This window comes from Halichoeres trimaculatus, unplaced genomic scaffold (genome assembly GCF_033239565.1).
Source record: "Halichoeres trimaculatus isolate MK-OKI-2021-1 unplaced genomic scaffold, fHalTri1.1 fHalTri1_scaffold_7, whole genome shotgun sequence".
Lineage (NCBI taxonomy): Eukaryota > Metazoa > Chordata > Actinopteri > Labriformes > Labridae > Halichoeres > Halichoeres trimaculatus.
In genome coordinates, this window is record NW_027437185.1 from 14,771,110 (window position 1) to 14,790,747 (window position 19,638).

Below are 19,638 nucleotides of genomic sequence, written 5' to 3' on the forward strand. Positions count from 1 at the left end.
TGTTCCCCCCCTCCTGAGGTCTGCATTTCCAAGCTCACGAATGACTGATGGCTCCCCTCTGTTCTTTCTAAGTGTGCCACAGACATGGGTATTCAGGTCAAGAAGGCGCTCACACAGGGCAACAGAGTTGTAATAGTTGTCCATGAACAACCTGTAGCCATGGCCTGCTAAGTGGTCAAGGAGAGAGACAACTGTGTCTCCTAGCGGGGCACTTTCTCCACAGTAGGGTTTGACATTAAAGCAGTACCCTGTCTCTGAGTCACAAAGAATGTACGACTTGATACCATATTTTACAGGTTTTTGGGGGTTGTACACCTTGAAAGCCAGGCGTCCACGCCACAGAAGAACTCCCTCATCAATGCAAATGTTTTTGTTTGGTTGATACATTTCTTTAAATTTGGAAACAAGGTAATCTAACACAGGGCGGACTTTGTACAGCTTGTCATTATTGTTGGCTGACCTGGACTCGTTATCATTGAAGTGAAGAAATCTCCAAATAATTTCAAATCTGTTGCGAGACATGGACTTGCTGAAGTAAGGGGTAGCTAAAACTTCATCTGTTGACCAGTACATTTCAAGGTCAGGCTTACGAATGATACCAGTGAGAAAAAATAGCCCCAGGAAGGTTTTCATTTCTGGCACTGTAACTGGTTTCCACGCATGAATTCGGGCATGTGGTGAGGTATTAGTTTCGGCTTGAATACACTGATTTGCATAGAGATTGGTCTGATCAACAATGTCCTGTACAAGTTCATCAGAAATGAACAACTCTGCAAAATCAACTGGTTGCTCTGAATCAAGAGCAGCAGCTGCATTGACAGGCCCAGGGTTCAGAGTGAAGGGAATATGTAATGGTTGCCAGTCCTTTTCAAGCCACTCACGATCAGGTCCAGGAACTGCAGTAGGATGGTGGTCCGGAGCCCTTTGTTGCTGACTGGCTGCACCACGCCCTGGTGTTTGACCACCTTGTCTTCCTTGCTGCTGTTTTTGATCTGTAAATATTCATATGAACATATATTGATTTATCTTTTGATTTATATTTTTATCTATCTATCTATCTATCTATCTATCTATCTATCTATCTATCTATCTGTGTATGAATCTATCTATCTATCTATCTATCAATGTGTGTATGAATCTATCTATCTAGCTATCTGTCTGTCTGTCTGTCTGTCGGTCTGTCTACCTACCTATCTATCTATCTATCTATCTATCTATCTATCTATCTATCTATCTATTATACACTATTTTTTTTATCTATTTGTGTGTTTGTCTGTGGATGGATGAATTTATGTATTTATCAGTCTATCTATCTATCCATATATGGATGCACTTATTTATTTATTTATTTACTTATTTTTATAAGAGCCAAATAAAACAATGTCTCACCACTTGCACCTCTGGTATTTGAGAGCGGAGAACGAGATCTCCATCTCGGATCCCTCCACTCTGTGTCCAAAGTGTCGCGATCTGAGCTACCACTGTCTTCCAAATACCGCAGAGGTGCTCTTCTTCTTGTCTCACGTCCGGTTGTATGTCTCCTCCTGGCACGGCCCCGAACACCTGTGTCCTTGGCGTCTCCACAGCCTCCTCCTCTCTCTCCCTCCGCGGACTCTCTGCCGTCTCCCCCATCTCCTCCTCTCTTACTTTCCGCGGACTCTCCGCCGTCTCCCCCATCTCCTCCTCTCTTACTTTTCGCGGACTCTCCGCCGTCTCCCCCATCTCCTCCTCTCTTACTTTTCGCGGACTCTCCGCCGTCTCCCCCATCTCCTCCTCTCTTACTTTTCGCGGACTCTCTGTTGTCTCCCCCATCTCCTCCTCTCTTACTTTTCGCGGACTTTCTGTCGTCTCCCCCATCTCCTCCTCTCTTACTTTTCGCGGACTCTCCGCCGTCTCCCCCATCTCCTCCTCTCTTACTCTCCGCGGACTCTCTGTTGTCTCCCCCATCTCCTCCTCTCTTACTTTCCGCGGACTCTCTGTCGTCTCTCCCATCTTCGTTTCTCTCATTTTCCTCAGTCTTTCCTCCGTCTCCACTTTCACTTTCTACATCACTGGCACTTGAACTTTCTTCGGACAAATCAAATGTTGAATCGTCCGAGTCTGAGTCTAAAAGTACCTCCAACACTTCCGAAACAGTGTATCTTTTCCGCGAAGACGGCATATTCGAAGCGCGCTGATCTTTCGTAGTGTCAATGCCGCGAAACACATTAAGGATTATAACTTTGTTGCAACTCTGTTTCCCGGGTCAGCAGCTTCTTCTTTATTTGTTTTGTGTACCTAGGGGTGCATGGTAATTCACAAGATGCGCAACAGCGCCCCTCTCAACATGATGGTGAAAACAGGAATTGACGGAAAATCTCGTGAATGGCGGGGAAGCGTTGTGGCGCGAATGACGGAATATCTCGTCAAAGGCGGGGAAAGAGTTAAAAACCCTACAGTCTAATGCTGATATAAACTAAACTAAACACATTGCCAGGCGCCGTCCTGCTGGCTATGGCTGCCTTTTGCAGCAGCTCTCTCGTCTTTGTTTGTTTCTTGTAACTTTTTTGTCTCTGTTTCATCATCTTGGTGTTTGGAGAGAATCATTACTTCGTATGGCTCATTTGTTGGTCATGGACACCAAACTTTTTGTGTCTTCAGAGATATTTTTACTACTTTTTCTCCTCTGTTTGTCTGGAGATCCTACATGTAACCATGACTGCATTGTTTACATGTGAACTCAGCTGTTAGCAGCCTGTAGCATGTCAATGCTAACTGGTGTAAGGCCTGGTGTCTTCCCACAAGGTGAGGATGACGTGCTGGTTCTCAGATGTGAACTAAGAAGTGACGACATGGACCTATCCTTCCACCCATCGTTATTGGAAACGCAAGATCTATCTCCAATAAGATGGACAAGCTAGCCATGCTAACCCAGCAACAGAGGGAATACCATGAAGCAGAGTAGCATCATGCTATTCACAGACATGGCTAACGGAGTTAACATCAGACACCAACGCCACTTTGGAAAAGCTTCACCTGCTGTGAGCAGACAGGATCCAGGAGACAGAGATGGAGCATGACTGAAGAAGCTCAGTCCTGGACCCTGTGGAGGTGGAGGCTGGCTGAACTGGACAATGATGGACAAGCTGTCATCATCTATTTTCTTATGGACCTTTTTGTACTTTCTATACACTTTCTTACTTTTGTTTTCTTGATTGCTACTGTGACTTCAATTTGGTTGTACTTGTTACAATGACAATAAAGTTCTATTCTATTCTATTCTATTCTATTCTATTCTATTCTATTCTATTCTGATAGGCAGCCTTGCAGTGTTTGGTCATGTGTTATACTGAGTGTGAATTGTTCGCCTTGTTGTTGACTTTTTTATTTTTTTCCTTGCTAATTTTTCCATAACCTTACTTCCTTAAGGCCACAGTCAGTTCCTCAACCCACCCTCTCCTCTAGTTTCCTGGCCTTCACAGCTTACACCCACAGCCAGGTCACACTTCCTGTCTGGTAATACATTGTGAGGGGGAAACACGTAATGATCCTCTGCTCACCATGGGTTACACACCTGCAGGCCAGATAAACACAGCTGTAGCAGATGGACAGATACCGTTCGAATCATAACACTTTCTGTTAAATGAAACCCTCAATGCTGGTTTTAAGATTTAAACCATTTTTTTTTTTCTTAAAACCAAACAGACAAGCAGTTGAAATTTAGCTCATGTGTCTTAGATGCATGAGTGATGTAAGAGAGTACGCATGATTTAGTATCAATAAATTATAAAAGTTTGTTACTTTTTGTGACTTGCTCCTTTCAGTAAGTTTAATATTTGCTCCTTCTTTATTACACACCTGGGTTAAGTACTGACTGGTCTCTTGATTCTGATTTGACTCCATAGCTGGTAGATCTTTGTCATGCAGTGCACACTACACCAAGAGATGCAGCTCACATCATAGACTCAGGAGGACTTACAGTAATCATATCAGTGTCAAAGGCAGAAGTCCAGCTCATTTGTTGCTGGCTGTGTGTACTGTGGGAAAATCAAACAAAAAGAAAGGAAAACAGAGGAAAAGAGGCAGGGTAGGTTTAAGACTCTAAAGCTGTGATCTGCAGCAGAGAGGTCTACGAAATTGGAAATGGCAGATTAAGTAAACAGCTGAACGGGGAAGAGGAAACAGTGGTGTTTGAGGACTGATATGTAGCTAAGAAAGTTGATTCATGCAGTCTTGTTCACCTCATCTAACTTCACTTTGAAATTGAATTGTTAACTTTTATCTGATTAATAGCCTCCGTTACACTGTCTGAAAATGTTTTGTGGCCATATGATCAAATAATTCTCCTCCATAGACGGATTGTCCTCACTAAGCCGTGCTCCCCACTGACATGAAACTTGCATACACAAACTCAGACCCCGGCTGTACGGATCTTTGATAAATGAGGGCTAATGTGAACACTAAGGGCTCTAATTTTGTGGCGCAGCGCAGGGGGCGCAAGCCTGGCGCACCCTGCGCAGTATTGATTTTGTGCTGCGCACTGCCGTGTGCTGCCAATTTGACAGTTTGGTAGACCGTCTGCACAGAGATGGGTGTGATGGCGCGCCAGGGGCAGTTGACAGCGCACCAGGGGGAGATGTCGGCATATTCATGTTGCCGCAGTGACAATTTCGTGCCAAAAACAGTGCAGAAAGTGCGCTGAAAGCTCGCCAGCTCCAACCTGGTCTATTCTCAGGGCAAAGCGGAGTGCACCCTCCACAGCTGTAATTTGGTGACAGGCGTACATGTGCGCACATGTCAACAAAGCCTCAGAGGCAGGTTTCCAGAGTGTCAGGCACATTTTAATGCAATAAACAATCACAGCAATCACTATTTAATGTAACCGTCTTGTAGTTTGATGCACATCTTGCATTTAAACAATAAACAGTCTTAACATCTGATACTGAGTATATATCTGGCTTCTCTCATTTAATTTAATTTAAAGAAAAGAGGGAGAGAAAAGACGAAGAAAAAAGAGACAAAATAAATGTATGTCACTCAGGATTTACCAGTGATTTCCCATATTTCTCTGTTTTAGTCTTTATTTTTAACGTGATCTAAAAGGGTGGAGTACATTATTGTGAGGAGGATGAGGCGGAGACACCGAGAGAGTATACAGTATATCACCAAAGGTTCTGCTATTTGGCGATGACAAACCAGGACTGCAGGTGGATCAAAAGTATTCTGAATGGATAAGCCAGCCGTGTGACTGTCTTAATTTTGTTCTCCTATTAATGACAAAAGAACAGATTACATCTGTCCTGGGAGCTGGCCCACACGGTGATGCGCTTCATGTTCTCCGATGCGCCCCACTGTCGATTATCCTGCTGCAGGGACAGCGGCTCTGACCGTCTCCACTACCAGCACTGTTTCTACGGTGCTGGGGATCACTCAGACCAATCAGATGCTGCGTCTCGGCTGTAGGGCATTTAAAGGCGAGGAGAGGCGCTTATTTGATTGGTGAAGACAGCGCTTGGCTGTGTTAAACCCACTCACGGCTTTTCTCCTACCTCTTTGCCATTTGCACGGAGGGAGGCATGGAAGCACACCTCTGCGCTCCTCTGCGCCTTCAGTGCGCCTCTCTTGGCACTGTAGGAAACTTGCAAAGTGCGCCGGTCATGCCCTGTCCGCGCGGCGAAGGCCGGCGCAGGGCAGGTGCGCCTGCGCTTGCGCCTGGTCTACAAAATTAGAGCCCTATAAGTTGGTCGGTTGAACAGGTAATGTCACTGTTAGGGGATGGTAAGAGGTAAAACTGAATGGTTGTGGGTTAACTGAGTATTATAAATACTTTAGTAATATAAATTGTGTTTATAATGAGTTTTTCACAAGTGTGTATGTTTCCGACCTTTTTTGTTATTACAGTGTTATTAATGCCAGGCTTCTTTAAGCTCTTGTGATGAGTTTTTACCAACAATAGCGATGCCTCTTTTTAGCCTATAAAACAGATTCAGACCATTAGCAGTAACACTGAAAATGACCCTGCCATGAAGGAAAACAGCTTTGACCTTTTGTCTCTTGAATTAAACCCAACATTAATAGATCTTAAAGACTTTCCATGGCTATTATGCTCAATGGTCCTTACAGTGTCTTATGATGCTTTGGTCCACTGTCCAATCTGCTGCATTTAACAGAGATTGAGGATGAGCTGTTTACAGGTTTTGTTGTTCCCATTTGACTAATCAGCAATTTAAAATGTGAGAACACAATGTTGTGTGTTCTGATCCAAAGTGACTCCTGGGCTCTTGCAAACCTGAAAATTAGGAGCTGTTTCAAACTGTACCTTTCACCAGGCCTGGTGACTGCACACTTACGTAAAATGAAATCCCATGAATGTATGCAGAGAACCACAGCTCTCAATAAGCAGATCATCAATTAGCAACAAAGTCGTGAGAGCTGGTAGTGTACAGACAACGTCATCTTTGACAAGAAGCGTACGAAGAGTAAGTAACCGTGAAACCAAAACGAAACCAGGCTCCATCAAGACTACCAAAGCATATTTTGGTCCTAAAAGGGATAAAACAGCCTTATTTGTACTTTGATGTGGAGACAAGTATTTATCTCATGGGGTTGTGAAGCTCCAGGGACTTTGTGAGGCTGTGTTTCATAATTTGTTTCTTATGTCGTTAACCTTTTCACTCCCCTCACAGCACGACGATGGACTATGAAGCAGGGGACACCTGGTCAATACCAGCTAAGATTGATCACACCTGAATGTTCTGCAGATGAATGAAGACAAGAGGACCAAGTTTTAAACTCTGTCAAATTCAGCCTCTTAAACTTACCCTTGTATAATCATACTCTATAATGAAGCATTAGAATATGCAGAAGATAAAGCACGAAAACTTTCCCCTTTGAGAGTAAATAACTCCAAGTTAATGGTGAATAATGTCCCTGTGACAGGACACATGACTGTGCAATTGTTATGAATAATTAGTTGATTTACAGCCTCTTGAACAGTGATTGGCAACAGGTGGTGCCTCATAATTTGTTCCTTTGATTCTTCCTCCTGATTGGACAAGCTGATGACATCATTGTATTAAAACCCCAGCTGGTAGCCAATTTCCTCCTCCACTTGTGCCACCTGCAACAATTAAAGTCAATATTTTGTTCCAAATGGGCCTCTTTTTCAACAAAAAAGTAATCTTAAATTGATATTCAGTAAACATGGAGCTTGAAGGAGTTTTATACCCTTCAGATTTGGTTTTTATTCTTTAACAAGTGTGAGTTAAGTTTTATTTCATTTTTTTTCAGTTTCATGATGAATTAGTACTTTAACTCCTTTTATTAAAAAATACAGAAAACAGCATTATTTTTCAATAATTTTTACTTATAAAAAAAGTTTTAGGGTTATTTTTTGAAGATATTAATGATTTTGAGCAAGTTACACAACTGTCCATACCAGTGGACTGTTTACAGTGCTCAAATGTAACAATTAATACAGCTTTAATAAACTTTGATAAATGATTGATGGTTGATTGACAAAATAATAACATGTACATATAAATATTATATAACACATATTATAAAAGTGCATTTTTAACAAACATTTCTGCCCTTAAATTTGTCTTAGGCAGCAATAATAACTACCTCAACAGTTTGGGTTGCAAGGCCGTTAATACATAGCAAAACACTGATTTAAGCAGACACAGGAGAGAGAAAGAGAAATGGGTAGTATAGAAACCCAAAATACAGCTTTGGCTTATATATGTGATCTGTTATTAAGGGTTAAATACCACACCAATGTTAATCATTAATACCAGTGTTAATTATCAAGGGTTAAACTTTGCCTTATTTTGGGTGAGATACCATAGTGATGTTAATAAATAACATTTCTAATGAGTCTTGTTCATCCTATGTGAACATCATGTCACAGGCTCAAACAGGAGGACTCAAACACAGGAGTCAGAGCGACCAAAACAGTCTCTAATCAGAAAAGGGTTCAACACACGAGTAATTCAATCAGTAAGGCTAAGGTACAAAGTTGGCAGGCAGGAACAGTAACAAGAATCAGAAAACGAGAACATTGGAAAATCATAATACACTAGTGATAATCTGGCAGGGAGTGAAGGGAATACCCGAGGCTAAATACCAACAGACAGTGCACAAAACAAGACACACATTAGGGAGGGGCTCAGTGAGAACTGAAAGAGAAGAGACAAGTTAACACAATAAAACAGGAAGTGGAAAATGAAAGAAACTTAACAGTGATCCTGATACATTAACTGATGGTGATATTACATAATGTAATATACCTGGGCAGAAATTTGTTGTGCCATCCATGAGTATTTATAAAGCCAGCAATGCATGATCTTCAATTTTTTGGACGAGTGATCCATCTTAATTTTTGTCAAACCTAATTAAACCCAGGAACTTAAACATTTAAACTTGCTCATTATTGCCTGGGCAGAGGAGGTTTCTGAACTTCTAGTGACCATGGGAGTTGTGAGAAATTTCTGGTGCACTTACAATGACTGACAAGCGGTTGGCCGTTTGAGTGGCCTCCTTACATGAGAGGGTTTAAATCAGATTCATACTGTGCATGTCGTCATTCTTGGAAGTGGAAAAAGTGGAAATGACACCATTTCCCTATTGCCTGTGGACGTGTGTTTTTTCTTCCCGCCACTAATAACAGACCAAACCCAAAACTTGGATGTTGGAACAATTTTACAGGCAAGTCCTGGTTAAGAAAGACTTGACAACTTCACTTTGTAATTTGCAACCCTTGTTCAGCATCTGCAGAGGCAGAAACTCACTGTTGAAAATGGCAGTAAGTAGAAATAGCCTTTGGCTATAGGTTTTCTGTTTGGCTGGTAGCTTTTAAGATCGGGCAGTTGGAGGTTTTTTCAAGTACTTAATGGGCTAGATTGCTTTATATGGCTTAAGACATAGCTCATTTCAGGTGTTGCTCCAGGGTTTTGTCAATCTAGCTAATTGGCCATACATTCAGACTGAGGGCTAGTGCAAACATGCAGAAAATGCCCTAACAATTATCAGTGGAAGAGCCAAGCTGCAAAATAAAGTACACTTCAGATCCTAAATGCATGCAACAATGTAAAACAAATTAAATGAGCTGGAATTTAAACAAATAAATAAATAAATACTGTAAAAGGTGACGTTTTATGTATTGACACAAAACACACAGCAAACCCATAAACCAACATCAAGGAAAATGCTTATACACCCTATAAATGTGCAAACAACAAACACTGCAAATCCAAATTTCATGATGAAGTTCTGCAGGCCTGCAGGGGGCGATGAAACAGTTAATTATGCTTTTGAAGGAAAAGTAAAGAAGAGGGATTTGGTGAGATTTGATTTGATTGGCAAGTCAAAATGCGCCCATGTGTGTGTTTGAGAGTGGTTGGTTGTCTGTAAATGTTAGCCCTGTGACAGACTGACAGCCTGTCCAGAGTGTAGTCCTCCTCTCATGCTGGGTAAGGCTCCAGCCCCCCTGACCCCAAACATGATGAGCAGTAGAGATAATGAATAATTAATAGATGATTGTATTAAAAACAGCTCAGACTGAGAAATAATTTAAAATAAGTTAGCTATTGATAGGGAAAAAAAAAGCTTGTTTTAGCTAAAGTTAGCCATGCTGCTAAAGTTGCTATATTCTAGCTCCAGGTACTGAATCTCTTAACATAGAAGTAAAGTTGTGTCTACTAAAGAATGATTCATTTACCAGTCCAATAAATTTCAGGTTGCTAACCTAAACATAGTTGATAATTTGTGGCTAGCATTACTGCTAACATTTATTCACATGTCTAACATTGTGACTAACACTCAACCTGAAACCAGTAAACCTAAGTAAAGCATGCTAATAATGATGTTTTTTTTTGTTTTGTTTTTTGTAAACCTACAGTTAGAATTTTATGATAAACAGATATGTAGTGAGTGATACATCATTTAGAAAAGTTGAAATGTCTTTTATATGAGCAAAACATCAGTGGCATCGCATACTGATAATGCCTCGTGGTGTATCAGTATTTGACGACAGTGGATAATCTTTCTGTCTTCAAGCCAGGTCACTTCTTTGCTCTTTCTTTCTGTCACTTGTTCCTGGGCCAAAAGACCAAGAGGAAGCACACCCACAAGCCTTTCAGCAGATGGAAATAACCTTTCCAGATTGTCCCTGCAGGAGATATAATTATTTGAACAGCCTTGGTCGTCAATGGAAGTGCTTAACTGGCCCCTGAATACCTTGCAGGGTCCCCCAGTGACGCTGGTTTCCTATGGCCACTCATCATCAGCGGTCCACACAAACCTTGAACAGGAAAGAATAGAAATATGGCTGCTCACATACACGTGTGTGCAGGTCATATAATGGTTCACCCTCATGATGGGAAGGGTCTGTTACTGATTGGGTTCTATTTTAGAGTGAGTCAGAGTCGTTTTGTTTGGCAAAGCTGATTCACAGCTCTGACCCTGAATATAGCTGCTTTCCACTTCCTGCACAGTACAGTGGGCAGAACAAGACCACTAACAGTAACACACAAAGCTGTGTTCTGCTGCTGCATCCTGGTCATCAGGTTAAACAGTGATTCTAAAATGCCCGCAGGTGTTAGCGTGCCCATGAGAGGTTGTCTCTCTGTGTGTCAGCCCTGGTGACCAGTCTTTGGTGTACTCTGCTTCTCACCCGAAGACAGCTGGGACAGCCTCAAACTTAACCAGGATAAGCAATCGAAAATGAATGAATGATTTCAAAAGTATCAACATGTCTACAGTAAACTCTGGAGTAACAGTACCTGTACAGTCCACAGGAAACAGAGCAGTAAACTTGTCATCAGTGTATTTGCTGAATGTAAAGGCAGCAGAGGAACAGAGAAGAGAAAAAGACAATAATCAAATATGTTTGCACTTGAAGCCAAAGATCCAAAAACATGTTGACTTGCTGAAGCAGAGACTGCATCAAACATGGAGGTGGTCTCAGTGAAGTTATTCACCGTTTGTTTCTTGATAGGGTGTCATGAAGCTCATCAGTAGTGCCAGGCGTATCAGAAATTATACCTCAAGCCCACTTTTTATCATTCTTGAAAGTGGCAAAAAAAAAGTGGAGCTGTGGCATCCTGACACACCTCTTTTGCCCTCCTGTGTCACCTTGGCTCTGCCCTTCAGTCTAGCCAGCCTCAGGTGGAACTGTAGCTTTTAGCACCCTGTACTGGCTTCATTTTTTAACACTATGAAGCTGCTTGTGTTGTCTTGGTCCGGTTCTTTTGGTTGTCCGGTATGTTCCCAAACAGAGTGAAACCCTTTAGTCCAGCCCCTAAAGTGGAAACTCATTTTCTTTCTGCTGTACATTAACCTGCAGTGATTCTTTATGAAATTGATAAAGGTAGAACACATCAGGGACAGTTTCAATGGAGACGTTTGTTTTTTGGCTGAACAAAGAACCCCAGGTGTATCGGGTGCACTGTTAAGTCTGAAGCAAACACAGTAGTTTTGAGCATTCAACATGAAGAAACTGTCAGCTGTGAATGAAAGCAAATTGCTGGTCCTAACTGTCATACCAGGAAAAGAAGTGTGTGAGGGTTTTATTAAGCCCACAAACATACCGCTGTGTGTTTGTGTTTGACACCCAGCTGAAAAGAAATTCTACTCATGGTCACTCTGATAGGATGCTGGTATGTCTATGGCTGTTCATGCTTGCACCAGAGTGGCGTGTAGCATTTCTCTCCCTGTGGGCACAGGATACCAGTTTGTCACCCATTGCACACAACATATGCATTTGGCTGAAATCAAACCCTGTTCAGCCTGAGTGTTCCTGTGATAGTGCAGTTCACTGCAGGACAACATGGTCCCAAAATGACACACAGACATACTATTTATATTGTGAGGTACTTTCTGCACAGCACATGACAGAACTTACAATGTCTGAGTCTTACTGTGTATTGTACTCTGGGTGTTTGTGTGTTTTTCTTCACAGCTCTGTTTTTTTGTTTTTTGTGACTTTTGAACAGAGAAAAACAGCACAGTTCAGTTTCACGTGATATTGGTACTATAGATTTTGGTGTAAACCTCTACATTAAAAAAAAGGAAAATTAGTTAAAAAATAATAATAATAATTTTAGAAATCTTTAAGAAAGAAGAAATCATCTAAAATCTGGATCTTCATATCCAGGTTGTTTGTTATAATGAATAACATCAAGCAAGACCCTTTGACTAAAACCTGTTTCAAGCTTTCTGAGTACTTCTCCAAAAGTAATTCACTCTATCAGGTTCTTATTCATCAGCTGTCAAAAGAGGAAGGAATAAAAGAACCAGATAATGTGAATGGAAATGTCTAAAATAAATTGTTTGGCACAGGTGCAGCAGTGACGTCAGCATCTGGTCACAGAAATAGTTTCCATTCTACAGCACCTCAAATTACTCTGAGTAATTTAATTTACATTTAATACTTTTTTCTACTACACAGATGATTTGATGCCAGAAGTCTGACATGAGAGGTTTATTGACATAAATATATCAGTCAGTCACCACCCCGGCATGAATGCTCCACTTCACTTTTATGACCTAGAACAGTATGTGAGAAGCCAAGAGGCAGGAATAGAAAGGTGTGAACAGGTCTGGCTGGTCCGCTGAGTCCCGCTGTCTGAAATTCAAGTATGAACCATCGCAACAACGCTTTCAGGTAACTAACACCTCAGGAAATTCAAACATGTGCACACCTGAGGACTCTATGTAGGCCATGTGCAGGGGCTGTTGAAGGATTTGTGTACACAGTGTACATTTTTAGCACGGACTGTATAGAGAGAGGAGAGTTGAGGTCTTTGAAACATAACACCACTCATATTCATAAACACCTGCAGTTTCTAAGGTACAACTTTGAGTTTAAAGACAAGCTGCATCAGAAAGCTTGTTTAATGAAGCACACTATGAATGTATGCCTGAGTGAAGCTCTCAAATTGGAGAGTGCTCTGGTAATTGCGTTAGGGAGATGCTCTTTTTCCACATGCTATCTGACTTCCTGCAGGTGTCACACAAGGCAGCTCTAAATTGCTTGTATTTCAATTCAACATAAATGTTCTCTCAATAACAAGCAGAGTCACAAAGTTCCCTGGATGACAACTAGAAAACAGCAGCAACCTTAAAACGTAGAGCGAGAAACTTATCCTAATAGATGTGTTCATCTGTGCACAGATATGAGTCATAAAGGGAGAAAGTTTAGTTTAATGTGGGTGTTTGATTCCCTAACGCCCCGGTGTGTTCTTTTGGTGTCTCTGAAGGAGGTTTAATGATGGGAACCAGACTCTGGATAGTCTGTTTTGCAGCACTCATTAGTATAGCTGAGACAGTTCAAACAGTAAACTAATGAGAGCAAACACGGATTGTTCTGAGGTTAATAAAATAAAGTGAGGTGAACACAGACAAAGGTTTCAATTATTCTAGTCTTTGATTCATAAATAGAAGAAAGGGCAGAGCTTCAAAGTGACGTTCAATTAGTAAAATCAACTCCTGTATGTACAGTCTGTTATACATTGAAATACCCTTGTGGGCGTATATTAGATTTGACAGGTGCTGGGATCTTTCCCGAAGGATTGCTTTGTTGGAACAGAAAAAAAAACAAAACTCTTCTACAAGCTGTTTCTCTAAATTAAATTGCAAAATGGGTTGAGGATGAGAATGACTCACTCTTCTCGTCTTCGCTCACCTTTATTGCTGCTCTGCCTGGTTGCCATGCCCACACAGATGCACACAGAGAGCAGAGGGGGATCGCTAAAGCACAGCTCTGGCCATGTTGTCCTTCACTTAAAAGGAAGCTAAAAGACAGAATGACAAAAGAGCAACAATTAAAGGCTACCTGGGCAGTGGAAGGTTTGGAACAAGAATCCCTTGCCCTTTAACGGAAGATAATACTCTTTTAAAATGAAGCCATTAGCATGAGGAAAGGAGCTTATCATGATTCACCATCATGCTGCTTGAGTGCCTTAGACGCACAGGGAAAAGTTGCACACCATTCTTAAATGAGGTGTTGTGTAAAGCTGCAAAACTGGCTAATGACCCTACCTATCCACTAAGACGTAATCAAAACTTTTCATGAGTTGAACCATCCCGTGAAGACCAAAAATAATATCGGTGTATGACGTAAAAGTTAAGCTCTCATGTAGACATCTGTGGAGTTTGTGCAGCTGCCTTTTGTATGCTACAACCATAAGGACAATGGAGAGAAAAATGAAGAGTTTAACCTGGTTTGGGTTGTGATGATAGACAGTATTTAGGATGGATGACATGCTAGCTCCACAAAAGAGAAGCAGAAATGTAGAGCTGAAATTGAGTTGTGATGAAATGATTAAAGGTCCCATATTATGCCCCTTTTCTGCAGTTTAATATGGATCATTGATGTCTTCATGAAATAGTAGTAACATGTTTTGCTCTCATAGCCCCTCTGTTCAGAATGCTCTGATTTAGTGGGCGTGCCTTTCATATGTAAATGAGCCACCACTGATACCACCCCGCTCTTCCACGTCACTGAGAGCGGCGCCACGAGGTCCGAGTGCACAATGTTTAGAAAACAGTGAAGCTCCTTCACCCTAGCATTACATGCTAAAACAACAGGCTAACCGCAGCTAAAGTTAGCATCCTGAAGCTAACACAGAGACAGGGGGGCACTGAGGAAAAGCTCTTACATCTGCTCCACAGCACACAGCATTTAAAATACTCACATTTCCAGGGTCCCAGGTTTGTTGGTAATGTGCCTGGATTCAGGACCAGTCTATTCGCTAGCCCTCTGTTGTACTGTCCAAAGTTGGAAAAGCAGTGGGTCGTGAAGTGACTAGCACACACATGCACAGTTTTACTGAGTGTAGCTGGCACATTTCCTTGATAAATGAACTCTAGCCACTTAGTCTTGTCTCCTTCCGAGATGGGAGGCTTGTGCATGGAACTATGTGGCTGTTTACAGCCAAAAACAGAGCAGTGATGGCCCTTCAAGGAGGGAGAGTGGGCGGGTAGGGGGTTCGGTGGTATCTGCTCCGGTGGACCAATCAGGTCAGACTTTCTCCTGATTGGTCAAAAAAGGGAATCGCTGATGTCGGCAAATCCCCAAAATCCAAACTGCTCGTTTTAGGTCAGGATTTTACATTCACAAGCACTACTAAGTACAGGTTTTGTCATTAAATATCACATTTTGTGGGCTGGGAGGAAAGCCAAAGACCCACAGATTTCATTAAAAGACTTAATAAAGTGATTTTTGCACAATAGGGGACCTTTAAAGTCAGAGCCTGTAGGTGAATGTTGGTGTTTGAGGCATTCAATAACATTTGGTACTCAATTTCATTATATGTCAATGACATTTTAATGTATTTGAATTCCTCACATTTTAAACTAATGCTGGGGGGCCTCACCATTTACTTTTTTATTCTTATTTACACTGTGCTTGGACTTGTATCAATCAGCTGCTACAGCAATCAGTGGCATTTCTTTAAAAAATATAAATATTTGATCCTAAAAAAAAAAAAATAGCCATCTGACATTTCTTTGGAAATCAAAACTGCAGGACGACTTGATCCTCCGTTCAAACTTAAATATTTATTATGTTTATTTATCAGATAGGAATCTGACTGTCCTCTGATCTTCCCAGCCTGCTGTTCTTCTGTAACACAAGTCCTTCCGTCCATCTGTCTGCTCCACACTGACAAAATAATTGTTATCAGTATTGAAATGTAGACTTACAACTGAATTTTCTGAATACTCTAGGCTTCCGTGTTCGACATTACTACTTTACTATCTGTGTTTGGAGCTGTGCCACATGATAAGGCTTGTTCCTTCCTGTTAAAACATGGCTGAATACAATGTAATGTACAGGAGTAAATGTTAACAGCTCAATAACATTAAGCTCAAATGCCTCCTCAAATGGTACACAATGCACAGGCACCAAATCGGACAAATGGAAACTGACAGCCAGGTTGCTTTTGGCAAGCCAAGTGTGAAGTCATAAAGGGCTTATTCATTGCTCGTAACAACTCTGGGCGACACTTAATACGTTATATAACTAATTTCTGTACAGTGTACACATCATTGAGCTCTGGCACAGAATGGTACAACCATATGGAAAAGGCCAGGCTTGGATGAATGTTGAGAACAGATCTGTTGAGGTTCAAATGTTGCAAATGAAAGCTGCTATAGCATTGTTTTTGTTTTTAAATCATTGTTATATGTTTAAGTGACTCCCAGTTTCAATGTGAACAGTGAGTGATGCAAAGCTTTTAATCTGGCTTTCTTTAGTAGCATGGACTCCAACAAAGAAACAACTATTATGGTTTCAGTGGAATGAAGGAGCCTGACGCTTGTCAAAATAACAGCACCTTATTGCATGTCATCCCATCCATGTGTGAAACGTGGTTTCAGCACTACTGATGCAGTTTAACATTTTAGTGGCTCTAAGATTTGGTGTTGTTTGAATTAATAAGTCAGCATTACATGCAACTGATTTTTTTCTAAAGACAGCAAGAGTTAATTTCCCTGTTCAGGAAGCAGGCTCCTGACAGAAGGAGACCTGTCATGATAAAGAGACAGAAAGCTTCTGTTTTATGGGTCTGATAAACTAAGTCATGTGTTAGCAGCAATGAGAAGCAGTTTCATTCTACTGCCTGTCACTTTACATCAAATATGATCAATGTGACCTTGCAGCTTGGAACAGTTTTGTGCTGAGAGTGCTGTAGTATGCACAGCTGCGGGCCACTTAATGAAAATGCACTGAAACATTTTGTGTTTTTGAAGCCAAACTTGCTTTTCACCATGAAAGAAGGCTGTGTAATTTATCAGCACGTGAGGATTTTAATCTGTCCTTGTACATGCTGAAACTTGTAAAACAATTTAAAGCAGCCATGAAAAAAGGGTCTGGGGACTATCCAGTTTAAGTGTTCTGTCTTATTCTGCAAATTCAGTTTTAATAACTCTGGCAGACTGATAATTTACATCATAAACCCAGCTCCATGAGCACTTTTTCTTTACAAAAATGCTGGAGTCAGCTAACACAGTGTACATGATTGATTTCATAACTTAGAGGTTGATTCATAAAAGCATCTGGGAACATGTTTGAAAATTAATAATTTCTGCATAACAACATTATTCAATTTGTCATTACTGTTTATGGGGTTAAATATTGTTAAATTAAAGCTTATTTTATAGGTAAGACTGTTTTTAAGAGCTATGTGGGTGTGGCAGCTAACATTTTGATTGACAGATGCAGAGGGTAAAAACTAAATCTACATGTTTGAGCTGCCTGTTTCCAAACCAGAGGACGGTGAAACCCCATCATCTGAAAAACATCCATTTCAAGTATTCTCTGATTACTTGCACTATTACCTCTTAGTTTTATAACTATGAAGTCTCCATGTTTGGGATTTCAGGGCTGTACGACCTGAAGAGGTGGAGGCTAAGCCCTGAGCATCCTCTGCAAAGTTTGACTGCTTTACTCACACTGCCAAACAAACACAGTCACATCTTGGTCTGTGACATCCCTGGAGGAGTGCCTGTTTGTCATTTTCTGGTGATTTTTAGTTTTACTGTAACATTTTACAGAGGCCAAATTAGCAATGTGTTGCAGATTTGTAAAAAGTAAAAAAAAAAAAAAAAAAAAAAAAAAAGCCTTGATTTCTGATTGGTGAATTTATATGGATCAGCCATCATTTCTCTATGTCTAATTGAATTATATGTATATCATACTTAACATTGAGTTCTCTGATTGGAGCCTTGCTATTACTTTGGAGGTTAGCAAAACAAAAGAACAAGCGACATGTCACACCTACATCCAATAAACAGACCACAAATCCAGAAATTAAGGTTTAAACTAAACTGAATAATGCTGAATATCTAATTCTAAAACCTGCTCTTTTGATCAATTAGTGTTGTTTGAGAAGGAAAAAAATTATGTTAGTTCAAATGATGACTATTAACCTGTAAGACTTAAAATCGGTCAATTAACACACTTTATTTTATCCTACTCAGCAATTAATTAGCCTTTGCCCTTAGCCTCTGTGCTCAGTCTTTTTATGCAGCCTTAGTAGATTCAAAAATCTTTCTTTTGTGGTTGATTGAAATGCAAAAAACCAAAGTCCATTTAGCAATTGAGATAATTACTAAGGAGAATTCAATCAGCTGTTTAGACTTCATAAAGCTCTACAGTTGGCTCATCGAATACACAACACATAAACAACTAGACCTTACATTGATGGGGAACTTCAGGCAGATGCAGACTAGATAGTGAATAAAAGCTATACAACAAGAAAAAGATGAATAAAGACAGACAAATAGAGAAAGACTGACTGACATGTCAGAGGATCAATAACAACAAAATGCGGTACTAATGCAGCTTGAATCAGTGCTCTGTGTCAGCAGCGAAGGGGGTCAGACCTTTCCGCTTGTCACATTAATCTTAAGATATCACATGGCATTAGTCTCATTACTCAATATTAAGATATGGTTTATGCATACATTTAGCATAATTTGGTGCAAACAGTCTTGACTCAGTTTAAGTCAGATTTTGTTCAGTGTAATTTGGTGAAAAGATACACTTTTCAACCCTTTTTATCATCTAAAAAGCCAGCTGCCTCAAGCCATACACTAATTTAAGACATCAAATGAAATTGCAAATACGATAAGCATGCTGCTTACACTGTGATACATGGGCTTTACCATTTTAACAGTTATTCCCTGTCTTTAGGCTGCAGTTTGGCACTCAAAGTAATCAGACATATACTTATGGTAGATAAGTTGTGAAGTGTCGCATCCACCTCACAACTACAGACGTTACCTTATATGAGCTAAATTACTGCACTGGTAGGATAGCAGCTAACACGATTAAAAAAAACAACAAGATGATGCTAAAGAAAAAAAAGAAAACACATACAAGCTTAGTATCTTCTGACACAAAAAAACTCGAGTGGCTTATAGCTTAGCTCTTGTGTCTGGCTGGCCTGGACATGTATGGACCCTGTCACACTTACAAATTTGATGTGCTACATACAACCCCAATTTGTTAAAAATAAAAATATCAGTTATGTAACCTCAATGACATGTTATCTATTTCCAGTTGGAATAAATAATCTGATGGGAAAGGATCCTGGGGTTTAAACTACAGTGACTGAACTGATAGACAAAAAAAAAAAAAATTGACCCTCTTATGCTTTAGTCATTGGTGAACAAGACATATTACTTGATGCCCCTGCTTGTTATTCACATAGAAAAGCAGCCAGTCAGCTGATATCAAACATTATTTTAACAGTGTTGAGTGCTTGGCTTTTCAAAAAATAATGCATTCAAACATTTACTTTTCATTATTCCCAGTGAGATATCTGAGAAAGTGACATTTAGACATTTAGTTTAAAACCCTTTTCAGTTCAAACATATGACTCCAGTTTCAGCTCCTGTGTCAGCTGATGAATAATGCAGCTCTGAAATCTGAATTTAACTGAAAGATGCATTTGCAGAATCTCTAATATTAGCGTTGTGTTCCGGAAGAAGGCTGATATAATTATTGAAGCTGATTGTTCCCCATCTCTGCCATCATCTCTGACGTGTTGTTTACGAAATACAAATCAAAGGCATAATAGACCTGCATCCACCTACTCACTCACCTGCATATAAATGGGAATATTTAGCAAAGATGAAGCTGCAGCCCTA

At 40.5% G+C, this 19,638-nt stretch overlaps 1 long non-coding RNA gene across 2 annotated transcripts in view; it reads left to right on the plus strand.

The window, feature by feature from the left end:
* LOC141793833 (uncharacterized) overlaps nucleotides 1–7,182 on the plus strand; it is a 50,430-nt gene extending 43,248 nt beyond the window's left edge. For both annotated transcript variants that reach the window (XR_012598440.1, XR_012598439.1), the window contains exon 3: nucleotides 6,666–7,182. This is a non-coding gene — a long non-coding RNA (uncharacterized LOC141793833). The remainder of the gene's footprint in view (nucleotides 1–6,665) is intronic.
* The last annotated feature ends 12,456 nt before the right edge of the window (nucleotides 7,183–19,638 follow it).